Source organism: Dermacentor albipictus, chromosome 8, assembly GCF_038994185.2.
Source record: "Dermacentor albipictus isolate Rhodes 1998 colony chromosome 8, USDA_Dalb.pri_finalv2, whole genome shotgun sequence".
In the NCBI taxonomy this organism is placed as follows: Eukaryota; Metazoa; Arthropoda; class Arachnida; order Ixodida; family Ixodidae; genus Dermacentor; species Dermacentor albipictus.
This window is the reverse complement of record NC_091828.1, coordinates 57,642,788-57,656,736: the sequence shown is the minus strand read 5'-3', so window position 1 is coordinate 57,656,736 and position 13,949 is coordinate 57,642,788. Positions and strand designations below refer to the sequence as shown.

At 42.3% G+C, this 13,949-nt stretch overlaps 1 protein-coding gene and 1 long non-coding RNA gene across 2 annotated transcripts in view; one reads left to right on the top strand and one right to left on the bottom strand.

Annotated features, from left to right (window-relative positions):
• Nucleotides 1–13,949, bottom strand: part of LOC139048446 (uncharacterized) — a 105,712-nt gene that overhangs the window by 80,362 nt on the left and 11,401 nt on the right. The gene's annotated exons all lie outside the window — the stretch shown is intronic.
• LOC139048444 (uncharacterized) lies at nt 2,710–10,784 on the top strand. Its single transcript, XR_011507705.1, has 3 exons — nt 2,710–3,256; nt 4,760–4,896; nt 10,009–10,784. It is a non-coding gene; the product is annotated as an uncharacterized lncRNA (long non-coding RNA).

The following is a 13,949-nucleotide window of genomic DNA, read 5'->3' as shown; positions in this document are numbered from 1 at the left end:
TCACACCCTTATGGGTGTAATGCGGGTGTATTCATCTTTTCACCCTTGTAAACACCCTTGAAACATCCTTTTTAACCAAAAAGGGTGTTCAACAAGAAAACACCCTTGGAACACCCCAGTCTTTCTAATTTACACCTTAATTATAAGGGAGTAAGTGAACAAGCTTACAGTATATGATGAATGAACATTGCCAGTTAAGGCGTTGATATTGGCTGTACATGAAACGCGCGCTACCTGCGCTTGAATCAGGTAGCTGGAATGATTAGATCGGGGCACCTAGGCAGCAGCGCACTGACTCCGAACAGTGGTCAAAAATGAAGTTTCCCACGAATGTTGATATTGAACGGATGACACTAACGCGCAGACTTTGCATAGCCAGATATATGCAAAAGGCTTCATATGATCAATAGCAAAATATTTACAATGCTATCTCTGAATACTTAAAGGTGTGCAACCAGTTAGACTGGGAATGGTTAGGAGTGAGGGCTAACGGTAAATAGCTCACCAACTTACGGTTCGTAGATGACATTGGCATACTCAGCAACACTGCAGACTATTTGCAACAAACGTTTGAGGAACATGTCGAAGAAAGTGTAAGTCTGACTGAGAGTTAGTATGCAGAAGAGAAAAGTAATGTTCCGCAGCGTGGCGAGAGAACGAATGTCATGGTCGGCAGTCAGCCTCTAGAACCTGCGCAGAAATACGTTTATTGAGCTTAATTACTCGCAGGGGCCTCTGATCAAGGAAATTAACAAAAATAAAACATTAGCTGGAGAGCTTACGGCAGGCATTACTAAATCATGACCAGGGAGCTTACTGCTAACCATTGCTTTCTACCGTTACTAACGTATGGGGCCGAAACTTGGAAGTTACCAAATAAGCTTGGGAAGACGTTGAGGACCGCGCAACGAACGATGGAATGAAAATTATTAGGCATGATGATAATAGACTGGAAGACAGCGATGAGGATTAGAGAGCGAACGGGAATAGCTGATATATTGGTTGACATTATGAGGAAGAAGTCGTGCTGGGCAGACATTGAAATGCGTAAGGGAGAGAACTGCTGGTCTATTGGAGTTGCAAAATGGGTGCTAAGGGAAGGAAAGCACAGTCGAAGACGGCAGAGAATAATGTGGACGTGATGGAATCGGGACACTTGAAAACACGTGGAACCAGTTAGCACAAGACAGGGGTATTGGAGATCGCTGGAGAAGCTTTCGTCCTGCGATGGACGTCAAAATAAGCTGATGATGATGATGATGATGTGACGACATCCATGCTAGCTTCGCGGCATGTCTTTCATGTTATGTCATGCATGCGTGTCATGCACGTTCTGATAGCTCGATTTCCGCCGATTGTGGGGGGGGGGGGTGCGCTAGTAGGGGCGTAGCCAAGTGGGGCACACCGGGCACTTGTAACGCTCACTAAAAGTAAAATTTTTGCTGCTATGGCAATGGCCCCGCTCCTTCCCCCTCCACGGTCAATTGGGACCCCCCCCCCCTCACACAAAAAAATTTTCTGGTTACGCCACTGTGGGGAGGGGAGTGTAAGATTGCTCTAGACCCCTCCCCCTAACTTGTCAACGGAAACGGGGGACGGGAGGGCAGCTGCCGCCGGGCCGCAAACCTTAGGCAGCCCAATTAACGGCTGCATTTCCCTTTGGACGTGAATACTGCATTAATGCGATTACACTGTAGGATTCGTAGCGGTTCGAGGGCATGCGACAATAAAAAAAAAACACATACAGCCATCAGAAAGTCTTAGCTTGAGCAGATCTTTGGGAGCTGGGCAAGACTCTCACAAAGGAAAAAAATCTTGGCACCCCTCTTACAGGCATTGTCAACTCTGGGTCCCACCGCTGACTGTACATTTCCGGTAAAAAAATCACCCATGAACTCCTCTCGGATTTGTCTAAGTGTGCGTAAGCATTGTGACTCTTCCTCATCTACACGCAGTCCTTGTCGTTATCAATGTTATGAGACTTGATCCGACAAGTATAAGCGCCAGCGCTGCGGCGACACGGGCTGCTCTGGTCGGCAGCGCAAGCAAAGTACTGCAGGTGGCGGGGCCAGGCGCGCTGGTGACGTTCCGTTCGTTTTGAGCCGTTATCGCTCTTTAGCCCTCCTCATCCGCGACGAACCATTATCAACCGCTCCCCGGCGGCGGCTGCTTGTGCCACGGCCGCGCGAACCGTATCTTGAAAGCGAACTGCATTGTGGACAGAGTGTGCCCACTGCTGAAAACTTCACGCGCTGTGTTCTCACCGTTTACTTCGCTTTGAAAACAGACGCGCGCACACCTATCTTGAAAGTGATCTGCGAAAAGCGCATAGTGCGGCATAAGCTGAAAGCTTCGTGAGCGCAGTGTTCTCGCCGCTTCGGTCGCGTTGAAGCCTTGAAGCGAGAGCTAGCACGAAGGTGAATTCACTCGCTGCTGCGGGTTCTATATTGAAAGATATCGTGCGGTACGGACTGACGGACGGATGGTTTTTCTTGTTGGGGAAGTATAGAAATGCTTACGTTATTAAAAAAAATCGCAGGGTTCGCGAATTTCGCGATAAGAACCAACACCAACCTACTCCCCCACCCCCCGCTGAGCGATGCCGTCTTGATCGCCCCCTCCCAACCCCAGGAAAAGGGACACTACTTTTCTATCTCGAGAGGATGATGAAGCGTTAACAACGACAATAACGGCATTTTCTAACGAGTTGTCTTATGGCCTCTGAGATTTGCGCGCGAAGCTGGCGCGCGCGAACCTGAGAGGCCATAATTGGCCGCTTAATAGCATAAAAAGACAAAGATAATGCCAAACGACACAACTAAAAATTCAAACAAAGAACTGATCTTAGCTATACTGTTTGGGGAAAAGAAATAAAAATTTAGACAGCCGCAACACACGCCACTAAAGCCACCACCGCCGGCATAACGCGGAACCAACTGTTGGCAACATTCATTCGCGCGTCATTGCTTCGTCCGCGTCGTCTCCGCAACGAGAGCCGCCATCTTCTCGCGCCTAACGTTTTGTATGGTTTTGTTCTCTGCAATCCGCGCACACAGCTCATCGGTGGTTGCACGTCTGCTCGGCGTCGCAATGCGGCCTGCGTCATTTTCTGGTGCTTGCGCAATCGGTGTGAAACATGTCGCATGTGAAATGTTTGATAGAAGTGCCTCACGTCCAAGTCAAGCCGCCGTACGGGTGTATGGCTGTGCGCCCCGTTCTCGGAAGCGTCGACGGGTTTCCGGCATGCGGATTTCAGGTACGTGCAAATGCGTTTCGCCCTCCTATTGAGCTCCGGAGCAAAGCGTGCAATATTTCATGTGAAAGATGCAGTGCCCGTGATCATGGTGTGAATTTTGAGCGGAAAACGAGAACTTTGGCACTTAGAGCACACCGCGGATGCTAAGTCAGCGTGGAAATTGTTTTACGTTACCGTAATATGTTGCTGTCAGTCTAATCTGCGGCTTGTGGATAGCTAGCCCATTGGCGTTTGCTTGTGGCAGCGATAGGTGTATAAATGGAAGCAGTAATAATTTTCGAGAGCAGAATTTTTTCGCTCGATGTTTGGTCGTGTTTATGGCGTTATGAAAGCTAGAAAACTAAATGGCTTGATCGTGCTTAGTTCCAACTCTAAGGGGCGTAACGTTGGCGCTGTATATGTTTGTTTTCGGTGTCACGAGTACCACTTTCATGCTTTTGTTGCATGAGAGTGGTAGCTGCTGCGTGCCGTCTGGGTAGAACACAATAAAAGCAATTTCCTCACTCATACGTATGCAATGTGAGGTAACAAAATTTCCAGCGTTTTATTCGGAGCGTAAATATCCAGTATAGTTTAGTAAAAAACTCAAATTCTGTGTTAGCTTAGTAGGCGTGAAACAAGTGAAATTCGCATTCCTTTTTGAATTGTTCGCCCAAACTGCACCGCCCCCAGATGCGTCATCGGGTAATTGACAGTAGCTTCGCTACGTGAGTTGTTTTATGCGCCTATATTGCCCGGTTAAGTATCCTGTTCATTTATGCTGACGCTCGTTCATCTTGATTTTAAGCGGTTACTATCCCCGAGTACCGGACGATGCCAAACTTGTGAGGTGTAGCAAACGCGGGAAATTCAAAGTGGCGTGGCTGCAAGGCCCTGTTTTTACGTTTCTTGCATTCAAAGCCAACAGACACAGTATCACTGATTTATTTTCCATTTCTGCTGTACTTGATCAATCTAATGTGACAACTGCATCTGCTCTTTAATGTTCTCCATTTACTGTGTATTCAGCTTGGCTGCCACCTTCTCTTCAGAGGATGCCGCTGTGATAGCTCTTTCGTATAGCACATGCCTCTAGGCCCTTGTGTTTCAAGGGCTCCCGCGAGGCAGCAGTGCTCCAAGTAATTTTACCATTCTATATATTTTCTATTTTGCATCATTCTTCTATGATGGATTTTAATGTTAATAGTATTTGTCATTAGTCATCGCCATAATGTTATAGCACGTAGATTTTACGCACTTCACATCGACAATTTTTAGGCCAGTTTACAGCCAAGTCACATCTTCCATAATACATCGTCAACATTACCACTTGTCATGGCGCTCTTTGGCCAAACCTGGCCCTTGCGCCATAAAACACCACACATCATCATCATCAGCTTGGCTGCCAGAAAATGCTTGAATTTCTTTCAGTATCCAAGTGACGAAATATTTCACTGACGGCCGTGTGTGAAACACGCAAGATGACAAAACTGATAGCAAAATGATGAGATATTTCTTTTATAGCGTTTGGACTCTACTTTTGGTGAGGATGTCGATCGACCTTGGGCCTGGCGACAGCACACCCGACATCGCCAAAGTGCAGCCTATCGGTTGAGTGCCCCCGAATGGACCATCAACATTGCAAAATGAAGCAGAGCCAGGTAGGGGCAATTTTTACTTTGGAACAGAATACTGACAGCTGCCTCTTTTTTTAAGAACTAAATAACATATTTACAAACCAATCCTTTCTCTTTGTGCAGCCTACATAGAATTGTTTTTTGCTTGTTATACAGACCTTCAGAAAGCAGTTCTGAACCCTTTTGCATGCACAAATAAATAAAGAGGAGTGCACTTTCTGAAGAAATTGATGCACTGAAATGTGCGTTCGACACACAGTGAGATGCAAAATAACCAACAACTTTAAAGCGGTAAAAAAAAATTTGAAACATGTTCTAACATCATAGCCCGCCTTGGCATACGGATCTAAATATAACAGCAACGGAGGTGCATGCAGAGAAGTGTTTGTAAATGTTTGCAAGATATGTACATTGTCTAAGAAATTGTTTTTATTTACTTGGAGCTTCTTGGTGCCATGGCAGTGCAGTAAAAGCTCAAAATGATGCACCTGCTCATAATAAAGCACTTTTAGAGTTTAAAATTAAATTATGGGCTTTTACATCCCCAAACCTAAAGTTTTGATAACCTGGCTTCTTTAATGTACACCTGAATCTAAGTGCATAAGCGGTATTGCATTTTACCCTCATTGGAGGGCAGCTGCCATGGCCTAGATTGAAGCTGGGACCAGCATGACTGAGCAGCATGGCATCATAGTAAGTGGGCTATTACACCAGGTCAAAATGAGAAATACTGCTTAGAACTACCAACTTCTTGGCTCACAAGCACTTTGCACTAAGTTAAAGGAGTATGTAGTACTGTCAGTGGCCGTTTATGTACCAATTCATTTTTAACCTGACTCCATTATTAAAGTGCGAAGCTTCAATTAGTCAAAACCAGCCTAAATTACAGAACCAGGTCAAAACACGCACCATGTATAGCTGGATTTGGACATGAAAATGGAGTCAATTCATGTCGCCGAAAATGGCGGTGGCAGTCACACTATTTCATGCATTTTGCCTAAAACATAGTCAACAATAATTAATCAATTTCTAAAATATTCTTTTCAAAAAGTTTTTTTCAAGCATGAAAGGAGGAGCCAAATGGTGTTCAGGTGCACGAGCAGTTAGTTGCACGGCACTTCTTGCATGTGTTCACTGGCTTCTTTCTAGCTTGAAAGAAAAATTTGTTGCACCTATTGAGCAGTAGAAAGCTGGATTGGGAATTTTTCAGGATGCTGTACAATTTTCGCACTGACACTTTTGCTTTGAATATAATATTTGAGCAGTTAAGTAATCGTTACTAACTAATTAACTAATTAGAAGAAATGTAAGAATTGCTTTCACTTCCTCAAAACGATGGCAAACGACATTGCCTTGGTGCTGTCCAGCTACGTGGCACTTGTACATATTTAAAGCTTGCACATGTCATACAGACCACCTGGTAATTACAAGGCATATATAGAAGTGGCTAAGTTGTGTGAGTCAGCCATATGTAGCAAATCATGAGAAACAGCCATGTTTCTTTCACTTAAGGGCATGATAAGATTTACATGCTCGACACCTTGCATCAGTGTGTTCTAGGCCTGTTCGTAGTTTAGCTGCTACATAAACAATATTTCTCCACATCTAAGCTCATATGCATCTTTCAAGTATATTGCCCCGTGTGTCCAAAATAAACCATCCTCGCGCTTCCTTCATTATGTATACATCTGTTGCTGTGCTAAATTTTTAACATGCAACTGCACAAATTTTCATCTAGTTTACATATTTCCTCGTTGTTTGGTGGCTTTATTTCTGAACAAGTTGTTTTCGTTAAACCCTGTTGCACACAGCAGTACACAGCATTTCTGCCTAGAGTGGGAATTGTTTTTTTTTTCAGATTGACATAAATACACCTTGCCTGGGCAATGTAAGGCATTCTACATAACACGGCCCTGCAATAATGTTTCATATTGCATTCCAGCATCATACAGAACTGTTTACTTACCAGATTAGAATATGTAAAAGTGTTGGAAGTAACAGAACTGGAAGAAGCCAGCAGATAATGAGGCCAAGGAAAGCATAGAGGAACATGTTTTAAGTTTTTTATATGAAGTATAGAAATGATGAATTCTAGGTAAGTGAAAGTGGATTAAAAGATATCCACCTCTTGGTGGGGAACGGACCCATAACCTTCACATTACGCATGTGATATACTAACCACTGTGGTACTACGGCCGTGTTCGAGCGTCGACAATCTGAGGGGCCATTGTGGACGGTTGAATGCTGCCTCGGTGGCACAGTGGTTAGTGCATCGCATGCCTAATGCAAAGGCTGTAGGTTCGTTCTCCCCCCATGCCTGTTTTTTTTACCATTTTCATTTCCTTTTATCATTTCTACATTTAAATAGAAAATTTCAAATAAGTTTCCACGTGCCTTCCCTGGCATCTTCCAGCTGTGATTCAGAAAAATTTTGACCCTCAGTATCCGTTCTTCTCGTTTGGAAGAACAGGAGCTTCATTTTAAAAATAATGAATTCACCTTGTTCAGCATCTCAATGTGGTCTCAAATCTTATCACAGCATGTGTATTACTAAGTGAAGTTTTTGTTAAGATGATATAGCATGGGACCTAATTAGTAGCCTTTGTGTACAGATATATGACTAGTCTAATAAATAGGAGGATTTTAAGAAGCACTTCTAACATGGTCCGAGCATGTGTTTAAAAAAACTAATCTAGCATGATTTCAGGCATAGCTGTTGCCCCTGAAAAATATTTGGATCATCTGCATTGGCATTGTTTTTAGAGAGCACCAATACTGCTTTGATAGAAGTAGCCTCGTGGAACATGAAGCATCGCTTCTTGCTTAGTCAAGGAAATATTATCTGCATATCTGACGTGCATGTGTCTAATGCTCGAATGCTGTTTAAAGGCTGCTAATAAGAAAATTACTTCACTTGCCTTCCAGAGATTGCTTCAGTAGTCTATGCTACTCGATCATAAACAATTTACCAGAGTGAACTTTCATCACAGTTGGCTTTGCAATGTTTATGCAAAATACAATTGCCTACTAGACATGTGACTGCACTAAAACTTGGAATTAATGACCAGTAAGATTTATGGGACCAGCAAAACTTAGTTTATTACTCCAGAACAAAATGCGAGGCACTTCGGTTATTTCTGCCATAGAGTTTCTTACAGTAATTACTAGAGGGAACTCTGGCGCTGCAGTCGTACCACCATGGGAATGATGGGAAGCACATGGATTTGTCTGATATTCGTGCTTGTGAATTCAGACGTTCTTGTCGCTTTGTATATTATACGCTATATAAATCTTATTGTCGTAAATTTCAGCGCAGTCTATACTCTTCGAAGTGCAGAAGACGGCGCCAACACGCACAATTGCTAATAATTGCAACGATTGAGCTTGTCCAGGTAGCCAAATCGAAGGGCACCAAGCGTCTCAAGGCACTAGTATGCCCGCGATAAATTCATCAGGGCGTTGCACTCGCTTGTCGTTACATGCCTCCGTTGCTTAATGGTTTCAATATCAGACTTCTGTTCTAGAGTTCCTGTGTTTGAATCATGTCGTCGGACGATTTTAATGTTTATTTATTTATTACACAGTATATTGTTGAAAATGACTAGAATACAAAGTCAGAAAGCTGTTTGAAGCCAAACAGACGAAGTTTAGACAAATCCATGTACTTCCCATAATTTCCATGCTGGTACAGCCGTTCTTGTTTGATCTCCTGTGGACACTAACGTCAGAGTTCCCTCTAGTAATTATTGTATGAAACTCTGATTTCTGCGCCTCGCTCGTGCAGAAGCGGCACCACACCTGCTGCGTAAACATGCACTACCTTTCGGCCGAGTGCAGGGAATGCTGTGAACTCGCCATGTACATAGCCTGCACTAAGTAAAACAAATCACAACGTGCAGTTGCTACCACGTTGAACTGGTGGAATGAGTAGTGAAATGCAGTACCTCCTGAACTAGTTCAGAAAGTGCAGGTTAATCAAGTGGAGATTATATGGCATCAGAAGTTGAGTGATTCTGCATTACATTCACGAAATATACGTCATGATACTTTTTCATTTATTTCCTCAGTTATTAAGAATCCCTTTTGCATTGTTGGACAAAACTACAGAATGCCAACATATTTTCCAGTATTCACTGGTAGCAAACATGTCAAAACATGTTCTAGTGTCTGGATTGCCGCTTTAGCTGTTAACCCCCAAGTTAATTCCGGAAAATGTACCAAATGTTTTACGTACTCAATTTTCGGTGTCATTTTCTTTCTAAAAATATATTACTGCATTGGTCTCTGGTTAGAAATAACACAAAAATAAGAGCTGCTCTTGAGGGCAGCTTTCCCTCAATGCCGACTGTAACTCATCTTTGACAACAAGAGCAGCATAACGTCGGGCAGAAAGAGTGCAACTAGTCATTGGCGATATTGGTACTACCTCCAGTCACTAGTACAACTTGTGATCAATGGTTAAAGGTTGCGACTTAGTTGCTGCCCAATTTTAATTCTGCAGCTGTTACACTTGGGTGTAGCATGTGTACGTACGTGTGCATGCATTAAAATGACTTCACGCTAGAGCAAAGCAACTAGTGCAGAGAGGCATTAGTCATCTTTATATATTTGCTTTGTAAAGATGCACTAACATTATCTTTTGCAATATAGACTTGGCGCTCATTGGCCAAAGATGCCCTTGTGCTACTAAAACCTACCAATTAATTCGCTTTTTGCAGTAGCAGGTGCTTATTCCTTTTTCAGGATCGGTCTGTGAGTTCTAATTTGTTTTTCTTGAACTGTGCAATTCCCACTCACAGGACTGCATGTCATCTAAGGTGTTCCTTTTTCAATCAAGAATGTTGAGGTTGTGTTTGTGAAACTCGATTTCTTGCCTCAAACGAGCTTGAACAAACTGACCAAGCTGATAATTCTACCTGCTTATATAATAAATGTGTTGCGGTTATGAACCCTCATAATGAATGACACACAATGTAAAAATTTTATCTAATAAAACAATTTAATGAAAATTTTCATGTTTTTCGCGTTTGTGTTCACTTCTCTACTCCTGTCCGTGTCCTGTCTGCATGCCTCACCTCTTTTTTTTGCATATTAAATATCGTATAAACTTAACCATGCTTTTTTACCACAATGCAGGGGGAAAAGGTTCCGGTAACACTGCATTCAGTATGGTGGCCCAGACGTGTATGCAAGCAACCTCCTTCATGTGGACCAAGAACTACTCTGCAGTGTCTCACAGACTTCCATGCGAAGCCCTCAACATTCTCGTCTCAGTGGAATGGCTGCTCATCTATCTGCGTGTCCATCACCAAGATGGCCAGTTGTAAAGCTCCTGTACCCGTTTAAGACAGCTTAATGATTTTTTTATTTAGTTTTCATGGTTATCCGTAGAATCTTAACATTTTTGATGTTTCTAACGTTTTTACCTGGCCCAAAGTGGTGCAATAACTTGAAACCAGTGTAATGTATTTAAGTGATGCTCACTCTAATGCCTATCTGGTTTTGTTTGTGTTTAAGAAATTTGAATGTCTGATGAGGTAACAGCATTTAAACTTGTCATCGTGGCTCTTTTCAGTGAGCTGCTAGGAAATAAGATGCAAAACTTATCACACGCCAGTTGTAGCATTTTTGTTTTCAAGATTAAAGTATACATGTTTCAAAAGATGGAAAGTGGGGAAAAAAGCCTCAAGAACATAATCATCCTAGGATTGTCATGTCCTTACAACTCTGCAATGACTAATGCCTCATACATCTTGGGAGCACATTGGTCGCAATGCCTACAGGTATACTTGATAAGAGAATAGCTTGCACTCAGATTTTCCACGCAGTTGATGGCTGATAGCTTTTGTTTGTCGTCTTCATGTTACTACTATGTATTCAATATTCATTTACACGTGCTGCGGTTTTTTGCAGTCACACACACACACACACACACATATATATATATATATATATATATATATATATATATATATATATATATATATATATATATATAGATATGTCACTTCGCGCTACAATCCAAGATCAGGTTACTGTACCAACTTGCCCAACTTTTTATCCTTGTGTTAAAGACACACTCAGACTTGTTCTTACTTATGTGACCGGCTATTTTTGTGCTTTATATTAAGATGCAGTGCTTTTCAAATGAAAACATGTGAGAGTTCGTAGTGAGGTTATTTAAAAAAACTGTTCTGCTTAAAATTTAATTGAGCAAGCCTGTGCCATTATTCGGTGCTTATGTCTTTGTATTGGTATGGTTTTACTCATCTTCCTTTTTACTTTTAAAATGTGCAAACATTATTATGTAACCATTTCTCTTGAATGAAATAAATACTTCTGACATTTCGTCACAAATTTTACAATGATTTTGTTCAATTAGGTAACCTTAGACTAGCTGATTGTTATTCTGGTAGCTTAACTTACAATGCCTGTAGAATATTCAATGCAAGCACATGGTGAAAAATAGGCCACGGCGGCCGCATTTCGATGGGGGCGAAAATGCGAAAACACCCGTGTGCTTAGATTTAGGTGCACGTTAAAGAACCCCAGGTGGTCAAAATTTCCGGAGTCCTCCACTACGGCGTGCCTCATAATCAGAAAGTGGTTTTGGCACGTAAAACCCCAAATATTATTATTATGGTGAAAAATACACGAAGTTATTGGGTATAAGCAGGTCACTGTCAGTAAATGGAGCATACGTATATTTCAGAAAATAGTGCATGCTTACATATTGAACAGCATGCACAGCTACACATGCTGTTTTGTTCGTAAATGCTGAAAGATTATTCGACGTGGAAGCACTTTGTTCTTGGGCTTTCAGTGCTACCTTTAAGTCATATATGTGAAGGTACTAGTAGAAGCATCCCGTGGAGATAAATGACAACTTTGATGAATAGAGGTATAAAATATGTGCTTAAAACGGCAAAAAACTGCTTGACAGGCAAACGTATGCTTCTGTAGTACTGCACTTGTTACCGTCGCCAATACATGCATTGCTTGCGCTCTATTGCATTCAATATGAGCTACAGCAGCGAGCTGTGGTGTCTTTCCCTCCTCGTCGAGCTGGCGTTGCGAAAATTTTTGACCAAGAAAAGTGGAGGTTTTTAATCATTTCCGAAATGCATGTAACTATGCTTTTGGCTGTGTGCTGTTTCCACGGAGTTATAAGTACTGGTGCACCAAGGTGCGGGAGATCCTGTGTCCTTAGTGCAGCGCGCATTGTTATTGCGCTCTGCATCCTGCCGGCAGTGTACTATCAGTGCAGAGGAAGATTACGAAAGCATGGCGTGTGTGCCTTGCTGCAATGGCGAAACCTTAAATTGTTTGCCTGAAAGGGCCGCACGTTATGCTACCACATGACGGACCAGAAGCGCAATATGACGACGCCTCACAGATTCTGGCTCATACTGAACAAGGTAGTACCATAGCTAAGGCTAGGCAGCATACTTATGCTTAGGTGCTTATCATTTATTTTTTTCAGGATCACTACGCCATTATTAACTTGTTTTCATGAACTATGTACTTCCGACTCACAGGACTGCTTGTCATCTGAGGTGCTCCTTTTTCAATAAAAAATGTTGAGGCTGTCTTTGTCAAACTCGATTTCTTGCCTCAGACGAGCTTGTACAAGTTCACCAAGCTGATAATTCTACCTGCTTATATATGAAATATGTTGCTGTAATGAACCGTGATAATGAATGACACAGTACAAAATTTTACGTATAAGAACAATTTTATGAAATGTTTAAATATCCTCTAAACTTAACCATGCTTTTTTACCACAATGCAGGGAGAAAAAGTCCCGGTAACACCATGCATTCAGTATGGTGGCCCAGACGTTGTGTATGCAAGCAACCTTCGTCATGTGGACCAAGAACTAATCTTCAGTGTCTCGCAGACTTCCATGTGAAGCCCTCAACATTCTCGTCTCAGTGGAATGGCTGCTCATCCATCAGCATGTGCGTCACCAAGACTGGCAGTTGTAAAGCTTCTGAACACCTTTAAAGAAGCTTAATGATTTTTTAATTCACTTTTCACTGTTGGCCGTAGAATCTGAACATTTTTGGTGCTTTTAACATTTTTACCTGGCGCAAAGCGGTGCAATAACTTTTAAACCAGTGTTTAGTGTATTTAAGTGATGCTCACTCTAGTGCCTATCTGGCTTTGTTAGTGTTTGAGAAATTTGAATGTATGATGAGGTAGCAGCATTTGAATTTGTCGTCGTGGCTCATTTCAATGAGCTGCTAGAAAATAAGACGAAAAACGTACCACACGCCAGTTGTAGCATATTTGTTTTCATGACTACAGTATACACGTTTCAAAAGATTGAAAATGGGAAAAAAGCATCAAGAGCATAAATATCCTAAGATCGTCTTGTCCGAGTAAAAAAGAGCTTTGGTAAACAATAAGCGCATATTCACTTGAGCTTCAAAGTGCAGTCATTCATTGCTAGTCATGCCATATGAAATCAAGCTGACAGCTAACAGCCCTGCAATGAATTATGCCTCATACATCTTGGGAGCACATTGGCTGCAATGCGTACAGGTATATTTGATAAGAAAATAGCTTGCACCCAGATTTGCCACACAGTTGATGGCTGATCGCTTTTTTTTGTCGCCTCCATGTTACTACCATGTATTCAGTACTCATTTAGATGTAAAAACACTACAGGCTTTGAAATAGCAAAGGGCACTTGCATTTCAGGGGACAAAGTGTCCAGCATGCCTGTCACAAAACGTGGTCTTACTTTATGCATCCTTGCCTCTATAGCTAAATACACCCCAGATGCTGTGTGTGAAATGTACAATTTAAATATGTGCTACGGGCTGTACTGGTACTGTCTGCTGATAATTCATGGTTCTAGAAAGCTTGCAGCTGAGCATCTTCCACCGCACTGAAGGAACTGTCCTGATTCATTTTAATAATATTTGGGGTTTTACGTGCCAAAACCACTTTCTGATTATGAGGCACGCCGTAGTGGAGGACTCCGGAAATTTTGACCACCTGGGGTTCTTTAACGTGCGCCTAAATCTAAGCACACGGGTGTTTTCGCATTTCGCCCCCATCGAAATGCG